Source organism: Hyla sarda, unplaced genomic scaffold, assembly GCF_029499605.1.
Source record: "Hyla sarda isolate aHylSar1 unplaced genomic scaffold, aHylSar1.hap1 scaffold_966, whole genome shotgun sequence".
NCBI lineage: Eukaryota > Metazoa > Chordata > Amphibia > Anura > Hylidae > Hyla > Hyla sarda.
Window position 1 is genome coordinate 108559 of NW_026610996.1, and position 20281 is coordinate 128839.

Below are 20281 nucleotides of genomic sequence, written 5' to 3' on the forward strand. Positions count from 1 at the left end.
AGTTCCTACTCACTGCGTTCGAAAAACGGCGTTCTCCCCTTAAAATACAATTAAAATCACCTGATAAAACAAGAGGACTAGAATTGTTAATAAAAAGGGGTAAAATCTCCAACATTTTTATTCTTTCATTCTTATCAGGAGAACCATAAAAATTTAAAAACTGCCATTTAATACCATTAATAAAAGCGCTGACCAATAAAATTCTGCCTGGTAAAATTTCGTTAAAACTCTCAATTAAAACGTTCCCTTTAAAAAGTATGGCGACCCCTGCTGATCTGGACTCATTTGATCCAGACCAGACTGATGGACCGTGCACCCAATCATCTTCATATTCTTTATAATTTAATCTGTGCGGGATGCCACATTCCTGCAGGAAAAGGACGGAAGCAGCAAAAACCGACAAGTAATTAAATAGGGCAACCCTTCTTACTCTGGCGCTCACACTTCTCACGTTCAAGGACAGACCGGACAACTCAGCCATGGGAATGTACAAGAAAACGTCTTACACCTCTGATTCCCCCTCCGAAGCCTCATACCCCCCAAAATCTGACTCAACTGTACGCATAGAGGAAGCAGGAGAGGAGGCACCATCACTCAGCCGACCCCCCTCCTCCATCATGATTGAGGCATAGTTGTTCTCGGGCATCCTGGCAATCAGGGCTCCAGACTCATTGGGTTCTTCCACCTCTTGCCCCTCCATAGGGGTCGGGTGTTCACTTAGTTCCGTCTCTGGTACCTCAGAGACGGTCACCCCTGAAACCTCCTCCTGGCAGGGAGGAGGGGGGGTATCCCCTATGGGGACCTGTGGAGGAACGTCACTTGGGTTCCCTGCATCCGCAGGTACTTCCATCGGCTCCCCCTGGACCGCCTCCGAATAGAGTCTTCTGGAGCCCCTCCGCCTTTTAACCTTCACCTCTCCACCCGGATCATCGCTCTCAGGGGGACCCTGAGCCAGAGGTTGCTGAGGAGCGGATTCGGCCGCAGTCCGCTCCTCTCTTAACCCAGCATGCTCCTGGGGGCCAGTTTTTTCACCACTTGCACGTTTTTTGGCCATCCTCTGCTCTTTAGGGTCCCCTCCTTTTGCCTGAGGGGGGTCTTTCTCCTTCTCCATCTCACCGCTTACCTCTTGTGGGGGGGTAATCACTGGCTCTGCTTGCCTCGGCTGGTGTCCCGGTTGCTGTCCTTGCTGCCTCCAGGGTTGCCACTGCTGCTCCGTCCTATGTCTGTGGGGACAAGAGGAGAAAAGGTGACCGAATTGTTGACAGAAATTGCACCTCCCTCCTCTTGTGCATTTCTCTGTCTCGTGCTGTGTGCTACCACATTTTTTGCATGTACTTTCACAGTTTTCTTTTGTGTGTCCATATCTGTGACACTTCCTGCAGTAGCTTGGCATCCCCGCATAAAAGAGGTCGCCACACATATTATTTATTTTAAAACGAGCTGGTGGTAGTTGTATTCCCCCTGGCAATCTGTCATCTTTTTTGCATGTAACCTGAAATCTCCACTTAGATGTCCAGATGCCACAGCTGTTCATGATTTTTCCTCTGCACTCAACCTTACTAAAATAGACTTGTAAAAACAACTCAACATCGTGTAGGTTGGCGAAAGGGGAATACATATTTACTACCACCAGCTTAATATCGTCTAGAACGTGCTCAATAATCCGGACACCCTGAAGCTTTTTGTCTTTACTCGCAGCAGCTCTGGTAACAAAATCTCTGTGGATGCCATTTTGTGTGAACGTCACATCAAAAATTTTACGCTTCGGGTAGTCCTGGATTGCCAATATCTCGCCCTTCTGTATTCCGAAAACTCCTCCGAGCACGTCCTCTACTACGAATTTCAAATCGTCCGCCCTTTTGGTATCATCCGTGAGAATGACTCTCACGGTGTTTTTGATCCTTGCGTATGCCGGCACAGAACCTGGATCCGGATCATCATCCATGGTTCTAACCTCTCTCCACCCGAAGGTCTTGAGAGGCGATCGCTACTCGTTACCCTGGGACTAGGCCCTCTCCCCAATAGCAACAAGTGGGTGAAGCCCAGGCAATAAACCTGGGCGATCCCACAAGGCCGAGGAGAGGGGTACCCGAGTACCTTCTGACCAGATCTCCTGTATTACTACACTTGATCTTAGCCAAAAGGCCGAGAAGCGATAACCGTGAAAGGGGCGGGCCCAACAAGGTCCCCTTCATGGGCACTATCACTGCTTGCTGTCAGGGAGGCTGCCAGACAATTTTCCATGCACACTCTGGGCTGGGGGGCAGTCAACCACCAGTACACACAGCAGAACCTAAACCCATACCATTATTGCTAAGCAGCAAGACAGGGGCCCATTGCACTCCCACGGGGCCTTTTTAAATGCAATCCATAACCCGGATTTGCCAGGAACCCTTCTTACTCCTCCTACTTGCATGTGACACTGGGCTTAGGATCTGCATAGGAAACACACACACAAGCACACACCTACCTTTGTTGCCTGCAGATGCCTCCTTGGCTGTCCCCAAACGGTATCAAACCAACACCCACGGGAAGCTGTAAGCATAGAGGACATGCCTGCACCCCATTGGACTTACCTGTGTGGGTTAAATCCGGGTTATTTGACAACCTATGGCGGTGATGGTTCTGCTCAGGCAGAGCAGTGCTGATGCTCCTCATAAAGCTGTCGCTGCTGTGAAGGTTCTAGGTGACATCACAAATCCCTATGGTTACATACACAACAAAGCTGGGTTGTTGTTGTTTACACTCTGCAAGGCCTGTGGAAGTGAGTGACATCATAGCACTGTAGTTCTGAGGGTTCTAGATGGATGCAACAATCTCCTGTTGCTTCTATGAAGGCCATAATAGACGACATCACCAAACAGCTCCATAGTCACATACACAGCAAAGGAGAGATGTTGTTTACACCTAGTGATGTCAGTGGTATTGAGTGACATCACAGCACAGTGCTAAGGCTCCTGGGCCTGGACACAGCAGCGGCTGCAATATCTCAACGGAGAATACGTTTATATATATGTGTGTGTGTGCGCGTATATATATATATATATATATATATATATATATATATTTCTCCGCCGAAATCACTTTTAAACCCATTTCCACCTTTTTTTCCCTTCTCTTCCTCTTACTTTTTTTTCACGTTTTTTTACGTTTTTCTCCTTTTCGCCTCTTTTCTGGGCGTATTATTCTTCTTTTTCTTCTTTTTTTTCGTCTAATGCATACCCCATCAGTGCAGCAATGCTTATTCAATACCGCCAGCAGATGGAGACACTGGGGGATAATTTTCTAAGGATTTATACTGATTTTTCCTGTCTGAATTTGTCGCACAGAAAGTTGCAGGCCAAATATGTGTGACATTTCTGCGACTTTAGCTTCTAGAGCATTTTTACAACATTATACATAGGTGCTGAATACATAAAAAGCGACTGTTCAGCGACAGACAAGTCGCATCGGCTGAAAGTAGGCCAGAATGTCAGTCCATGTTGGAGCAGGTTTAGATACAGTCTAAAGTATAGATCTCAAAGTCTGTGCACAGAATTTAGCAAGGGCCTCGCACCTTCTGATGCATCAGGTAGGTGCACAATAGCATAGCCTAACCCTCTGTACTTTGGTCTATATTGATGCGGGACATAGACAGCCAGCTGATGACCAATCCATTAGTGCAATGGATGGCTGGAAGCATTTGTCTTTGCCTTTGCAATACCACAGAAGCAATGCATGGTCAATGTACAGCAATGACACACCTGTGTGAACAGCCAGGAGACCCCCCCCCATGTTATGTTACATAGTTACATAGTTAGTACGGTCGAAAAAAGACATATGTCCATCAAGTTCAACCAGGGAATTAAGGGGTAGGGGTGTGGCGCGATATTGGGGAAGGGATGAGATTTTATATTTCTTCATAAGCATTAATCTTATTTTGTCAATTAGGAACATTCAGCACCCACCCGCTATCAAGGCAGCTGCCTATCATGTCATGCCCTACCTGCACAGGTGTGCTGGCTACTCAAATGATCCAATTAAGGAGGCCATTTAGTCAGCAGCAGCAGAAGTCCTGTGCCTGGACGCTCCAACAGCGGCCAGACACAAGCAGAAGCAGAAGCAGCAGAAGCAGCAGCAGCACCACCTTTTGTTTTTTGGCTGCAGCAGCAGCAGCAAGGCCCACAGGGCTGGCTAGCTAGCAAGCAGGTAGCAATGAAAGTAGGAATCTTTCTTTTTAACCCTGTAAGGGGGTGGTGCACTGTACCCGAAGATACTGCCATATCGGGTCAATGCATAGGGCGACGGAAGCAAGCTTCGAAATCGGCCCCCGTTCTCAAAAATCCATTTAATATATGGTCCCCAGATAGGGGACGTATCAGATATTAAACTGATAAGAACAGATACTACACTTGATCTTAGCCAAAAGGCCGAGAAGCGATAACCGTGAAAGGGGCGGGCCCAACAAGGTCCCCTTCATGGGCACTATCACTGCTTGCTGTCAGGGAGGCTGCCAGACAATTTTCCATGCACACTCTGGGCTGGGGGGCAGTCAACCACCAGTACACACAGCAGAACCTAAACCCATACCATTATTGCTAAGCAGCAAGACAGGGGCCCATTGCACTCCCACGGGGCCTTTTTAAATGCAATCCATAACCCGGATTTGCCAGGAACCCTTCTTACTCCTCCTACTTGCATGTGACACTGGGCTTAGGATCTGCATAGGAAACACACACACAAGCACACACCTACCTTTGTTGCCTGCAGATGCCTCCTTGGCTGTCCCCAAACGGTATCAAACCAACACCCACGGGAAGCTGTAAGCATAGAGGACATGCCTGCACCCCATTGGACTTACCTGTGTGGGTTAAATCCGGGTTATTTGACAACCTATGGCGGTGATGGTTCTGCTCAGGCAGAGCAGTGCTGATGCTCCTCATAAAGCTGTCGCTGCTGTGAAGGTTCTAGGTGACATCACAAATCCCTATGGTTACATACACAACAAAGCTGGGTTGTTGTTGTTTACACTCTGCAAGGCCTGTGGAAGTGAGTGACATCATAGCACTGTAGTTCTGAGGGTTCTAGATGGATGCAACAATCTCCTGTTGCTTCTATGAAGGCCATAATAGACGACATCACCAAACAGCTCCATAGTCACATACACAGCAAAGGAGAGATGTTGTTTACACCTAGTGATGTCAGTGGTATTGAGTGACATCACAGCACAGTGCTAAGGCTCCTGGGCCTGGACACAGCAGCGGCTGCAATATCTCAACGGAGAATACGTTTATATATATGTGTGTGTGTGCGCGTATATATATATATATATATATATATATATATATATATATATATATATATATATTTCTCCGCCGAAATCACTTTTAAACCCATTTCCACCTTTTTTTCCCTTCTCTTCCTCTTACTTTTTTTTCACGTTTTTTTACGTTTTTCTCCTTTTCGCCTCTTTTCTGGGCGTATTATTCTTCTTTTTCTTCTTTTTTTTCGTCTAATGCATACCCCATCAGTGCAGCAATGCTTATTCAATACCGCCAGCAGATGGAGACACTGGGGGATAATTTTCTAAGGATTTATACTGATTTTTCCTGTCTGAATTTGTCGCACAGAAAGTTGCAGGCCAAATATGTGTGACATTTCTGCGACTTTAGCTTCTAGAGCATTTTTACAACATTATACATAGGTGCTGAATACATAAAAAGTGACTGTTCAGCGACAGACAAGTCGCATCGGCTGAAAGTAGGCCAGAATGTCAGTCCATGTTGGAGCAGGTTTAGATACAGTCTAAAGTATAGATCTCAAAGTCTGTGCACAGAATTTAGCAAGGGCCTCGCACCTTCTGATGCATCAGGTAGGTGCACAATAGCATAGCCTAACCCTCTGTACTTTGGTCTATATTGATGCGGGACATAGACAGCCAGCTGATGACCAATCCATTAGTGCAATGGATGGCTGGAAGCATTTGTCTTTGCCTTTGCAATACCACAGAAGCAATGCATGGTCAATGTACAGCAATGACACACCTGTGTGAACAGCCAGGAGACCCCCCCCATGTTATGTTACATAGTTACATAGTTAGTACGGTCGAAAAAAGATATATGTCCATCAAGTTCAACCAGGGAATTAAGGGGTAGGGGTGTGGCGCGATATTGGGGAAGGGATGAGATTTTATATTTCTTCATAAGCATTAATCTTATTTTGTCAATTAGGAACATTCAGCACCCACCCGCTATCAAGGCAGCTGCCTATCATGTCATGCCCTACCTGCACAGGTGTGCTGGCTACTCAAATGATCCAATTAAGGAGGCCATTTAGTCAGCAGCAGCAGAAGTCCTGTGCCTGGACGCTCCAACAGCGGCCAGACACAAGCAGAAGCAGAAGAAGCAGCAGCAGCACCACCTTTTGTTTTTTGGCTGCAGCAGCAGCAGCAAGGCCCACAGGGCTGGCTAGCTGGCTAGCCAGCAAGCAGGTAGCAATGAAAGTAGGAATCTTTCTTTTTAACCCTGTAAGGGGGTGGTGCACTGTACCCGAAGATACTGCCATATCGGGTCAATGCATAGGGCGACGGAAGCAAGCTTCGAAATCGGCCCCCGTTCTCAAAAATCCATTTAATATATGGTCCCCAGATAGGGGACGTATCAGATATTAAACTGATAAGAACAGATACTACACTTGATCTTAGCCAAAAGGCCGAGAAGCGATAACCGTGAAAGGGGCGGGCCCAACAAGGTCCCCTTCATGGGCACTATCACTGCTTGCTGTCAGGGAGGCTGCCAGACAATTTTCCATGCACACTCTGGGCTGGGGGGCAGTCAACCACCAGTACACACAGCAGAACCTAAACCCATACCATTATTGCTAAGCAGCAAGACAGGGGCCCATTGCACTCCCACGGGGCCTTTTTAAATGCAATCCATAACCCGGATTTGCCAGGAACCCTTCTTACTCCTCCTACTTGCATGTGACACTGGGCTTAGGATCTGCATAGGAAACACACACACAAGCACACACCTACCTTTGTTGCCTGCAGATGCCTCCTTGGCTGTCCCCAAACGGTATCAAACCAACACCCACGGGAAGCTGTAAGCATAGAGGACATGCCTGCACCCCATTGGACTTACCTGTGTGGGTTAAATCCGGGTTATTTGACAACCTATGGCGGTGATGGTTCTGCTCAGGCAGAGCAGTGCTGATGCTCCTCATAAAGCTGTCGCTGCTGTGAAGGTTCTAGGTGACATCACAAATCCCTATGGTTACATACACAACAAAGCTGGGTTGTTGTTGTTTACACTCTGCAAGGCCTGTGGAAGTGAGTGACATCATAGCACTGTAGTTCTGAGGGTTCTAGATGGATGCAACAATCTCCTGTTGCTTCTATGAAGGCCATAATAGACGACATCACCAAACAGCTCCATAGTCACATACACAGCAAAGGAGAGATGTTGTTTACACCTAGTGATGTCAGTGGTATTGAGTGACATCACAGCACAGTGCTAAGGCTCCTGGGCCTGGACACAGCAGCGGCTGCAATATCTCAACGGAGAATACGTTTATATATATGTGTGTGTGTGCGCGTATATATATATATATATATATATATATATATATATATATATATATTTCTCCGCCGAAATCACTTTTAAACCCATTTCCACCTTTTTTTCCCTTCTCTTCCTCTTACTTTTTTTTCACGTTTTTTTACGTTTTTCTCCTTTTCGCCTCTTTTCTGGGCGTATTATTCTTCTTTTTCTTCTTTTTTTTCGTCTAATGCATACCCCATCAGTGCAGCAATGCTTATTCAATACCGCCAGCAGATGGAGACACTGGGGGATAATTTTCTAAGGATTTATACTGATTTTTCCTGTCTGAATTTGTCGCACAGAAAGTTGCAGGCCAAATATGTGTGACATTTCTGCGACTTTAGCTTCTAGAGCATTTTTACAACATTATACATAGGTGCTGAATACATAAAAAGCGACTGTTCAGCGACAGACAAGTCGCATCGGCTGAAAGTAGGCCAGAATGTCAGTCCATGTTGGAGCAGGTTTAGATACAGTCTAAAGTATAGATCTCAAAGTCTGTGCACAGAATTTAGCAAGGGCCTCGCACCTTCTGATGCATCAGGTAGGTGCACAATAGCATAGCCTAACCCTCTGTACTTTGGTCTATATTGATGCGGGACATAGACAGCCAGCTGATGACCAATCCATTAGTGCAATGGATGGCTGGAAGCATTTGTCTTTGCCTTTGCAATACCACAGAAGCAATGCATGGTCAATGTACAGCAATGACACACCTGTGTGAACAGCCAGGAGACCCCCCCCATGTTATGTTACATAGTTACATAGTTAGTACGGTCGAAAAAAGACATATGTCCATCAAGTTCAACCAGGGAATTAAGGGGTAGGGGTGTGGCGCGATATTGGGGAAGGGATGAGATTTTATATTTCTTCATAAGCATTAATCTTATTTTGTCAATTAGGAACATTCAGCACCCACCCGCTATCAAGGCAGCTGCCTATCATGTCATGCCCTACCTGCACAGGTGTGCTGGCTACTCAAATGATCCAATTAAGGAGGCCATTTAGTCAGCAGCAGCAGAAGTCCTGTGCCTGGACGCTCCAACAGCGGCCAGACACAAGCAGAAGCAGAAGCAGCAGAAGCAGCAGCAGCACCACCTTTTGTTTTTTGGCTGCAGCAGCAGCAGCAAGGCCCACAGGGCTGGCTAGCTGGCTAGCCAGCAAGCAGGTAGCAATGAAAGTAGGAATCTTTCTTTTTAACCCTGTAAGGGGGTGGTGCACTGTACCCGAAGATACTGCCATATCGGGTCAATGCATAGGGCGACGGAAGCAAGCTTCGAAATCGGCCCCCGTTCTCAAAAATCCATTTAATATATGGTCCCCAGATAGGGGACGTATCAGATATTAAACTGATAAGAACAGATAAGGTTTCAACAAAATTTTATTGAATAAATAAGAAACCATACAAAATTTAAAATGCAAAATAATAAAAGGTTCACAAAAGTTTTAAAATACAAATAATAAAACCAGTAATAAAAGGAGAAAAAATAAAAATGGCAGGATAAAACATTATACAAATGTCATAAAAACTGATTATACTGTTATTTCGTTCCATAGAGGCAGACACCACATGGATGCTGCCTCGCTGGCCCCCAACTGTTTCTTGTCTCTTAGGTAATAGATGTACATCTCACTCAGGGCCAGCTTTATACAGTTTTTAACATCAATAAAATCATGTTTAAAAAGTAAGATGTTCCTAACTTTCCAGATGGCATTTTTAAAACAATTAATAATCATCCAGCAGATCATCTGCTGTTTAAAATTGGGGCAGTTAAAAAGACCGTAAAAGACACATTCGTGATTAAAATCTTTTAGGCCGCAGGCCCACTTCAAAAGTGGGCCTACCTTCCTCCAAAGCTCCCGTGCAAAAGGGCAGTTCCAAAATATGTGCAGCACCGTTTCGTCCACTCCGCAGCCATCTCTCGGGCACTTGGCTCTCGCCACCAGTCCTCGCCTGTGCTGAAACTCACGAGTAGGGAGGCACTGGTGGACGATTGCCCAGGCAAGATCCCTGTGTACATTCGCCAGAAACTTCCCGTACACGTTCCGCCATACCTTTTTGGATCTTGCCTGTGTGAAATTGGACACTGCCAGGGTAACCTCACTCCGCCTGAGGACCTTTGATACCTTTCTCTGGTCCCCCAGTATGTCAGGCTCCAAATCTTGGAGACCTAGGAGCCTGACTGTCTTTTCCAACACCACATAATGTTTTGGGGGACACAGAAGCACCGGAGCGTTCAGAGGGATGCGCAACCATCTTTTAAAAACCATGCCCGCAGCGTACCTTAAAAAGCAGCTAAAAATGCCATCGGATTTAATAATTTTAAAACAGAAACAGAAATACTTTATGTAAAAGAAAGTAAAAAGGTTAGGAACATCTTTCCCGCCATTATCTTTACTTTTGTACATAAAATCACGCTTTAATTTCTCCATTTTTGAACCCCATAAAAAAGTAAAAACAATTCTAGTTACTTTTTTAATGTATAAAATAGATGGAGGAAATACCATGGCAATGTATAGCATAATAGGGAATAAAACCATCTTTATTATTAAAATCTTCCCCTCCATGGTAAGGTTTCTAAGATTCCACATTAAAATCTTCTTCTCCATCTTAGCTATAGCTGAATCCCAGTTAGGGCTCCCATCATTGACCTGGTTAAAAACAATACCTAAAACTTTAATTTGATCCTGTTGCATTGTGACTCCTGGGGTGATGGATGAATCCCAGGAGCCAATATAAAAACAGTCACATTTATCTGTGTTTAGCTTAAAACCAGAGACCTCGCAGAAATAGCTGGTGTTCCTCAATGCCCCCCTCATGGATGGAGAGTCCGGGCACAGTATGGTGACATCATCCATGTACCCCAACACCTTTAGATGGGTCCCTCCTCCACCAGGTATCGGTACGCCTCTTACTACCCGGTCTTTTCTGAGGAGGGCCATCAGTGGTTCGATTGCGCAAATAAAAAGGAGTGGGGACAGGGGGCAGCCCTGTTTGACACCTGATAAAAGAGGAACACCGCTGGTTAAAAAGCCATTAACAGAGACTTGACTAAAACAGGATCGGTATAAAAGCATGATTCGGCTTAAAATCGTTTCAGGCACTGCCATCTTTTTAAGAACTAAAAACAGGTATTCATGGGAGACCCTATCAAAGGCTTTTTCAAAGTCTAAGGATAAAATTGCTACAGTTTGATTTCTATCCTTAAAATACCATAAAACATCTCTTAAAATATTTAGGGATTCAGCTATAGACCTTCCAGGTACCCCACAAACCTGATTTGGGTGAATTAATTTATGAATAAAAGGTTTAAAACGGACAGCTAATAACTTGGCTAAAACTTTATAATCAACATTTAAAAGTGTGATGGGGCGCCAATTTTTTAGCATATCCTTTTCACCCTTTTTAAAAAGTAATGATACAATCCCCCTCCTCCAGGAAGGGGGAAGTTCATTAACAATAAAAGTTTCTTTATACAATAAAACCATATCATCCTTTAAAATATCCCAAAAAGCTAAATAAAATTCGATGGGTAAACCATCTTCCCCAGGGGCCTTCCCACTAGAAAAACTTTTAAAAACAAATAAAAGTTCATCTAAGTTAAGATCACGGGATAAAACCTCCTGGTCTAAAACATCTAGCTTAAAATCAAGGGAATTAAGAACATGTTCTAAAAAGGATGGATTAAGATCTTTCTTATTAAAAAGAAGCTGGTAGAAGTTAAAAACTGCATCTAACATGCCTTTTGGAGTGGATTCACCCTCAAGGTTTTGGATGATATCCCTCCTATTCATCACTTTTTTAAAAAAGAAACGGGAACATTTCTCGCCCTCCTCCAGGTGCTGCACATGTGAGTTAAAAATGATTTGTTTCCCTTTCTTTTCTATGGCATGTTTTATTTCAGTTTTAAGGTTTAAAATATCATTTTCTACATCCATACCAGCTTCTTTCAATTTAAAAAGTACATTTAAACGCATGTTAAGAACATAAAACCACTGTTTTTCCATTTTTGCCTTCTTCTTACCTGCTTTGATAAAAAAAAATCTGATTTTAGATTTGGTGCCCTCCCACCAGTGCAGCATAGGCTCGTGGGGTTTTCTTTGTGATTGCCAGCATTGGTAGGTCCGCACAAACTCCTCTTTTATCTCAGGGTCCTCTAGGAGTGTGGTGTTTAATCTCCAGAGGCCCCTTTTTGCTTTTTGCTCCCCCTCTAGCTCCAGGCCCACCAAGAGGAGCTTATGATCAGAGAAGATATTCTGCTCGAGCGTGCATTTCAGGGGTTTAAAAGCTCTAGAGGAAAAAATAAAATCGATTCTGGAGCTCACTCTTCCATTGGACCATGTGGCGCCTGGGTCCTCCGGCAAGAGATCCTTCCAGCAATCTTTCAAATTAAAATCATCAATAAAATTTTTAAGCAGGTAAGAAGTGCGGTCTTTACGATTAATATCCCCACCCTGCCGGTGTTCCCCATCACGTATGCAGTTAAAATCACCTCCCACCAGCAGGGGGGAAGACCCAACACAAAACAGTGGTAAAATTTCAAATAGTTCTGCCCGCTCCTGTTTATCAGGAGGGGCATACACATTTAAAACACGAATTAAAAGTCCATTAAAATATAGATGAATTAAAAGAGCTCTGCCAGGCACAATCTCAGTTACTGTATGAATAGAAAAGGACTGGCCTCGGCAGAGCAGCCCAACACCCACAGAACGACAGTCATTTGCACCGGACCATATGGATGGGCCCAGCTTCCAGTCTTCTTTTAAGTCTTTATAGTCCATTTTACTAGGGATTCCACATTCTTGTAGCAGGCAAAGGTCAAAGTCACATGTCTCTAGATAAGAAAATAAAGCAGCCCTGCGATCAGGGCTCTTTAAGGACCTCACATTGAGTGAGGCAATTTTTACAGGGATAGGCATAGTTTATGGAGAGTCCGTGCTTGGAGAATCAAAGTCAATAATAAGCTGCGTACCGTCATCCCCCGCCTGCGGGGTCATCAGCTCCTTGATGTTCTGAGGGTCGGAGCTTGAGATCGATGATGCCCCGACCCTGAGCTCGCTCTCGTCCGAACTACGGCACGCCGCTTTCCTTTGAATGTCTTCCTCTTCTTCTTCTCTTTGTCTTTTAAATGTCACACTGCTGTCCATATCCTCTGTGTTGCTCTCACTCGATGTAATCTCTGGCCCCCGGCTGATGGATCTGCGTCTTCTTTCATCATTTGACGACTGGAACTGCTGCACAGGGGCCTGTGAGGCCTCTTTTCCGGAACCTTTGCCGCTACCTTGGGAAGTTTTCATCGCTTGTTCCCCAGCAAGCGTTGCTGAGGACTGTTGCTCCAACTTCCCCATCGATCGACGATGGCCAGTTTTACCCACCGGGTCCACTGCTGGCGGGGCAGCAAACCCTGGTTTGGCGCCACTTGTCTTCTTGGCCCTGTCCTGTATAGGCGGAGTAACAGGACCGGGCTCAGACCTGGCCACCTGGCTCCCCTTCCGGCGGGCTTTCACCGGGGCCTCTTCGTCCGGAGCAGGGCGACCCTGGGCCAAGCCAGTACCTGGCTTATGCTGCAATTTTGGGTCCACTTTTGCCCCCACCGAGGCCCGTCGGCTGCCACCCGCCACAGGTGAGCCCCCTTCAGAAGTTTCGGCGGGCTCTTGAGCCAGGTAGGAAGTCGATCGACGTCTTTCAATTTCCCGGGCAGTAAACTCGATCACCCGCCCGGGCTTCGTGGAATCCCCATGGCCTCCCCCTAGCACTACCACCGGTGGGCCCCCCGATGGAGCACCAGAGGTCTTGGGCCTGGACCCATCAGTACCTGCCATCTGGGGTTTGGGCATCTTAAAAAAGGACGTCTTTTGTCCTGTCCCCTCTTTGGGTGGGCCCAGCCTTGACCCACCCATCGTAGTTTTTGCTTTATGGGGACAGGAATTAAAATCGTGATTTTCCTCTCCGCAGAGGTTGCACCTTATCGTATGGCTACATCTTGAGGCTATGTGACCTTCTTGGCCACACCTATTGCAGCGAATCACACGCTCCGCGCCGCAGGTCTCCTGGGTGTGGCCAAACCTCAAGCAATTTCGGCAATACATAGGCATTTGAGGATAGAACAGGAAGCCCCGAACTCTCCCGATGGCAAAATTTGGGGGCGGATGGCAAAGACCCCCAATACCACCGGGATCCTTACGGAGCTTGACCCAGAACTTCCTCTTGCCGTTCCAGAACCGCACGGAGTTCAAGATTTTGTTTGCGAATCGCACCTCTTCGCAGTATCGCCGAAGAAAAGTGGCTATATCCTCCGTGGTCACATGAGGGCTGTGCATAGCCACCACCAACGGTATATGTTCCTCACCATAGAGGAACTGGAACGAAAGACCGTCGAGTCGATCGTCCCTCTGGTCCGCACCAGACAAGGTTGCATAGATGTTATCGCAACACGCCGTGGCCGTGAAGGTGACGGTATACAGGCCACGGCTTTCCTGGTCATTTAGACACAGGATGTCCTCCCTGTTGAGGCGGAAGTAGTCAAGAAGAATCACCTCCGCAATGAAGCGGAGGTTCTTCAACTGACGATGGCTCTCCGACACCTCTATGCGGATGGTATTTCGCATCGACATTTCCCCAGAGGGGAAAGCCCAGGAGAACGGCATCTTCCACACCCAGGGACTAAGCCCCTATCCCAATAGCAGCAGGGGCTCGGAATCCCGCTATAAAAGCGGAACCCTTACCCAAGGCAGAGGTCGGGGGTACCCTAGGTGCTTCCGAAGCTACAGGTAACGCTCAACGTACCGAAAATGCCTTCTGAGACACAAGGTCCCAGAGACAGGGGGATCGCAACCCGTTGTCCGTGGACTAAGCCCGCTCCCCAATAGCAGCAAGAGGGTGAAGTCCCTCCGTAAGGAGAGACAATCCCCCAAGGCCGAGAAGCGGGGTACCACAGACACCTTCCGACCAGACCAAATGCAGATACTACACTTGATCTTAGCCAAAAGGCCGAGAAGCGATAACCGTGAAAGGGGCGGGCCCAACAAGGTCCCCTTCATGGGCACTATCACTGCTTGCTGTCAGGGAGGCTGCCAGACAATTTTCCATGCACACTCTGGGCTGGGGGGCAGTCAACCACCAGTACACACAGCAGAACCTAAACCCATACCATTATTGCTAAGCAGCAAGACAGGGGCCCATTGCACTCCCACGGGGCCTTTTTAAATGCAATCCATAACCCGGATTTGCCAGGAACCCTTCTTACTCCTCCTACTTGCATGTGACACTGGGCTTAGGATCTGCATAGGAAACACACACACAAGCACACACCTACCTTTGTTGCCTGCAGATGCCTCCTTGGCTGTCCCCAAACGGTATCAAACCAACACCCACGGGAAGCTGTAAGCATAGAGGACATGCCTGCACCCCATTGGACTTACCTGTGTGGGTTAAATCCGGGTTATTTGACAACCTATGGCGGTGATGGTTCTGCTCAGGCAGAGCAGTGCTGATGCTCCTCATAAAGCTGTCGCTGCTGTGAAGGTTCTAGGTGACATCACAAATCCCTATGGTTACATACACAACAAAGCTGGGTTGTTGTTGTTTACACTCTGCAAGGCCTGTGGAAGTGAGTGACATCATAGCACTGTAGTTCTGAGGGTTCTAGATGGATGCAACAATCTCCTGTTGCTTCTATGAAGGCCATAATAGACGACATCACCAAACAGCTCCATAGTCACATACACAGCAAAGGAGAGATGTTGTTTACACCTAGTGATGTCAGTGGTATTGAGTGACATCACAGCACAGTGCTAAGGCTCCTGGGCCTGGACACAGCAGCGGCTGCAATATCTCAACGGAGAATACGTTTATATATATGTGTGTGTGTGCGCGTATATATATATATATATATATATATATATATATATATATATATTTCTCCGCCGAAATCACTTTTAAACCCATTTCCACCTTTTTTTCCCTTCTCTTCCTCTTACTTTTTTTTCACGTTTTTTTACGTTTTTCTCCTTTTCGCCTCTTTTCTGGGCGTATTATTCTTCTTTTTCTTCTTTTTTTTCGTCTAATGCATACCCCATCAGTGCAGCAATGCTTATTCAATACCGCCAGCAGATGGAGACACTGGGGGATAATTTTCTAAGGATTTATACTGATTTTTCCTGTCTGAATTTGTCGCACAGAAAGTTGCAGGCCAAATATGTGTGACATTTCTGCGACTTTAGCTTCTAGAGCATTTTTACAACATTATACATAGGTGCTGAATACATAAAAAGCGACTGTTCAGCGACAGACAAGTCGCATCGGCTGAAAGTAGGCCAGAATGTCAGTCCATGTTGGAGCAGGTTTAGATACAGTCTAAAGTATAGATCTCAAAGTCTGTGCACAGAATTTAGCAAGGGCCTCGCACCTTCTGATGCATCAGGTAGGTGCACAATAGCATAGCCTAACCCTCTGTACTTTGGTCTATATTGATGCGGGACATAGACAGCCAGCTGATGACCAATCCATTAGTGCAATGGATGGCTGGAAGCATTTGTCTTTGCCTTTGCAATACCACAGAAGCAATGCATGGTCAATGTACAGCAATGACACACCTGTGTGAACAGCCAGGAGACCCCCCCCATGTTATGTTACATAGTTACATAGTTAGTACGGTCGAAAAAAGACATATGTCCATCAAGTTCAACCAGGGAATTAAGGGGTAGGGGTGTGGCGCGATATTGGGGAAGGGATGAGATTTTATATTTCTTCATAAGCATTAATCTTATTTTGTCAATTAGGAACATTCAGCACCCACCCGCTATCAAGGCAGCTGCCTATCATGTCATGCCCTACCTGCACAGGTGTGCTGGCTACTCAAATGATCCAATTAAGGAGGCCATTTAGTCAGCAGCAGCAGAAGTCCTGTGCCTGGACGCTCCAACAGCGGCCAGACACAAGCAGAAGCAGAAGCAGCAGCAGCACCACCTTTTGTTTTTTGGCTGCAGCAGCAGCAGCAAGGCCCACAGGGCTGGCTAGCTGGCTAGCCAGCAAGCAGGTAGCAATGAAAGTAGGAATCTTTCTTTTTAACCCTGTAAGGGGGTGGTGCACTGTACCCGAAGATACTGCCATATCGGGTCAATGCATAGGGCGACGGAAGCAAGCTTCGAAATCGGCCCCCGTTCTCAAAAATCCATTTAATATATGGTCCCCAGATAGGGGACGTATCAGATATTAAACTGATAAGAACAGATACTACACTTGATCTTAGCCAAAAGGCCGAGAAGCGATAACCGTGAAAGGGGCGGGCCCAACAAGGTCCCCTTCATGGGCACTATCACTGCTTGCTGTCAGGGAGGCTGCCAGACAATTTTCCATGCACACTCTGGGCTGGGGGGCAGTCAACCACCAGTACACACAGCAGAACCTAAACCCATACCATTATTGCTAAGCAGCAAGACAGGGGCCCATTGCACTCCCACGGGGCCTTTTTAAATGCAATCCATAACCCGGATTTGCCAGGAACCCTTCTTACTCCTCCTACTTGCATGTGACACTGGGCTTAGGATCTGCATAGGAAACACACACACAAGCACACACCTACCTTTGTTGCCTGCAGATGCCTCCTTGGCTGTCCCCAAACGGTATCAAACCAACACCCACGGGAAGCTGTAAGCATAGAGGACATGCCTGCACCCCATTGGACTTACCTGTGTGGGTTAAATCCGGGTTATTTGACAACCTATGGCGGTGATGGTTCTGCTCAGGCAGAGCAGTGCTGATGCTCCTCATAAAGCTGTCGCTGCTGTGAAGGTTCTAGGTGACATCACAAATCCCTATGGTTACATACACAACAAAGCTGGGTTGTTGTTGTTTACACTCTGCAAGGCCTGTGGAAGTGAGTGACATCATAGCACTGTAGTTCTGAGGGTTCTAGATGGATGCAACAATCTCCTGTTGCTTCTATGAAGGCCATAATAGACGACATCACCAAACAGCTCCATAGTCACATACACAGCAAAGGAGAGATGTTGTTTACACCTAGTGATGTCAGTGGTATTGAGTGACATCACAGCACAGTGCTAAGGCTCCTGGGCCTGGACACAGCAGCGGCTGCAATATCTCAACGGAGAATACGTTTATATATATGTGTGTGTGTGCGCGTATATATATATATATATATATATATATATATATATATATATATATTTCTCCGCCGAAATCACTTTTAAACCCATTTCCACCTTTTTTTCCCTTCTCTTCCTCTTACTTTTTTTTCACGTTTTTTTACGTTTTTCTCCTTTTCGCCTCTTTTCTGGGCGTATTATTCTTCTTTTTCTTCTTTTTTTTCGTCTAATGCATACCCCATCAGTGCAGCAATGCTTATTCAATACCGCCAGCAGATGGAGACACTGGGGGATAATTTTCTAAGGATTTATACTGATTTTTCCTGTCTGAATTTGTCGCACAGAAAGTTGCAGGCCAAATATGTGTGACATTTCTGCGACTTTAGCTTCTAGAGCATTTTTACAACATTATACATAGGTGCTGAATACATAAAAAGCGACTGTTCAGCGACAGACAAGTCGCATCGGCTGAAAGTAGGCCAGAATGTCAGTCCATGTTGGAGCAGGTTTAGATACAGTCTAAAGTATAGATCTCAAAGTCTGTGCACAGAATTTAGCAAGGGCCTCGCACCTTCTGATGCATCAGGTAGGTGCACAATAGCATAGCCTAACCCTCTGTACTTTGGTCTATATTGATGCGGGACATAGACAGCCAGCTGATGACCAATCCATTAGTGCAATGGATGGCTGGAAGCATTTGTCTTTGCCTTTGCAATACCACAGAAGCAATGCATGGTCAATGTACAGCAATGACACACCTGTGTGAACAGCCAGGAGACCCCCCCCATGTTATGTTACATAGTTACATAGTTAGTACGGTCGAAAAAAGACATATGTCCATCAAGTTCAACCAGGGAATTAAGGGGTAGGGGTGTGGCGCGATATTGGGGAAGGGATGAGATTTTATATTTCTTCATAAGCATTAATCTTATTTTGTCAATTAGGAACATTCAGCACCCACCCGCTATCAAGGCAGCTGCCTATCATGTCATGCCCTACCTGCACAGGTGTGCTGGCTACTCAAATGATCCAATTAAGGAGGCCATTTAGTCAGCAGCAGCAGAAGTCCTGTGCCTGGACGCTCCAACAGCGGCCAGACACAAGCAGAAGCAGAAGCAGCAGAAGCAGCAGCAGCACCACCTTTTGTTTTTTGGCTGCAGCAGCAGCAGCAAGGCCCACAGGGCTGGCTAGCTGGCTAGCCAGCAAGCAGGTAGCAATGAAAGTAGGAATCTTTCTTTTTAACCCTGTAAGGGGGTGGTGCACTGTACCCGAAGATACTGCCATATCGGGTCAATGCATAGGGCGACGGAAGCAAGCTTCGAAATCGGCCCCCGTTCTCAAAAATCCATTTAATATATGGTCCCCAGATAGGGGACGTATCAGATATTAAACTGATAAGAACAGATACTACACTTGATCTTAGCCAAAAGGCCGAGAAGCGATAACCGTGAAAGGGGCGGGCCCAACAAGGTCCCCTTCATGGGCACTATCACTGCTTGCTGTCAGGGAGGCTGCCAGACAATTTTCCATGCACACTCTGGGCTGGGGGGCAGTCAACCACCAGTACACACAGCAGAACCTAAACCCATACCATTATTGCTAAGCAGCAAGACAGGGGCCCATTGCACTCCCACGGGGCCTTTTTAAATGCAATCCATAACCCGGATTTGCCAGGAACCCTTCTTACTCCTCCTACTTGCATGTGACACTGGGCTTAGGATCTGCATAGGAAACACACACACAAGCACACACCTACCTTTGTTGCCTGCAGATGCCTCCTTGGCTGTCCCCAAACGGTATCAAACCAACACCCACGGGAAGCTGTAAGCATAGAGGACATGCCTGCACCCCATTGGACTTACCTGTGTGGGTTAAATCCGGGTTATTTGACAACCTATGGCGGTGATGGTTCTGCTCAGGCAGAGCAGTGCTGATGCTCCTCATAAAGCTGTCGCTGCTGTGAAGGTTCTAGGTGACATCACAAATCCCTATGGTTACATACACAACAAAGCTGGGTTGTTGTTGTTTACACTCTGCAAGGCCTGTGGAAGTGAGTGACATCATAGCACTGTAGTTCTGAGGGTTCTAGATGGATGCAACAATCTCCTGTTGCTTCTATGAAGGCCATAATAGACGACATCACCAAACAGCTCCATAGTCACATACACAGCAAAGGAGAGATGTTGTTTACACCTAGTGATGTCAGTGGTATTGAGTGACATCACAGCACAGTGCTAAGGCTCCTGGGCCTGGACACAGCAGCGGCTGCAATATCTCAACGGAGAATACGTTTATATATATGTGTGTGTGTGCGCGTATATATATATATATATATATATATATATATATATATATATATTTCTCCGCCGAAATCACTTTTAAACCCATTTCCACCTTTTTTTCCCTTCTCTTCCTCTTACTTTTTTTTCACGTTTTTTTACGTTTTTCTCCTTTTCGCCTCTTTTCTGGGCGTATTATTCTTCTTTTTCTTCTTTTTTTTCGTCTAATGCATACCCCATCAGTGCAGCAATGCTTATTCAATACCGCCAGCAGATGGAGACACTGGGGGATAATTTTCTAAGGATTTATACTGA

At 46.2% G+C, this 20281-nt stretch overlaps 5 non-coding genes and 2 pseudogenes across 5 annotated transcripts; all 7 read right to left on the bottom strand.

The window, feature by feature from the left end:
• Positions 1-2024: 2024 nt before the first annotated feature.
• On the bottom strand, positions 2025-2157 carry LOC130351251 (U2 spliceosomal RNA; annotated as a pseudogene).
• Positions 2158-4230: 2073 nt separating this feature from the next.
• Positions 4231-4421, bottom strand: LOC130351288 (U2 spliceosomal RNA). The gene has a single exon (XR_008888025.1). It is a non-coding gene; the product is annotated as a U2 spliceosomal RNA (small nuclear RNA).
• A 2090-nt stretch (positions 4422-6511) lies between these two features.
• LOC130351289 (U2 spliceosomal RNA) lies at positions 6512-6702 on the bottom strand. Its single transcript, XR_008888026.1, has one exon. It is a non-coding gene; the product is annotated as a U2 spliceosomal RNA (small nuclear RNA).
• Positions 6703-8790: 2088 nt separating this feature from the next.
• Positions 8791-8976, bottom strand: LOC130351244 (U2 spliceosomal RNA). The gene has a single exon (XR_008887989.1). It is a non-coding gene; the product is annotated as a U2 spliceosomal RNA (small nuclear RNA).
• A 5389-nt stretch (positions 8977-14365) lies between these two features.
• On the bottom strand, positions 14366-14583 carry LOC130351247 (U2 spliceosomal RNA; annotated as a pseudogene).
• A 2077-nt stretch (positions 14584-16660) lies between these two features.
• LOC130351290 (U2 spliceosomal RNA) lies at positions 16661-16851 on the bottom strand. The gene has a single exon (XR_008888027.1). It is a non-coding gene; the product is annotated as a U2 spliceosomal RNA (small nuclear RNA).
• A 2088-nt stretch (positions 16852-18939) lies between these two features.
• On the bottom strand, positions 18940-19130 carry LOC130351291 (U2 spliceosomal RNA). The gene has a single exon (XR_008888028.1). It is a non-coding gene; the product is annotated as a U2 spliceosomal RNA (small nuclear RNA).
• Positions 19131-20281: the final 1151 nt, after the last annotated feature.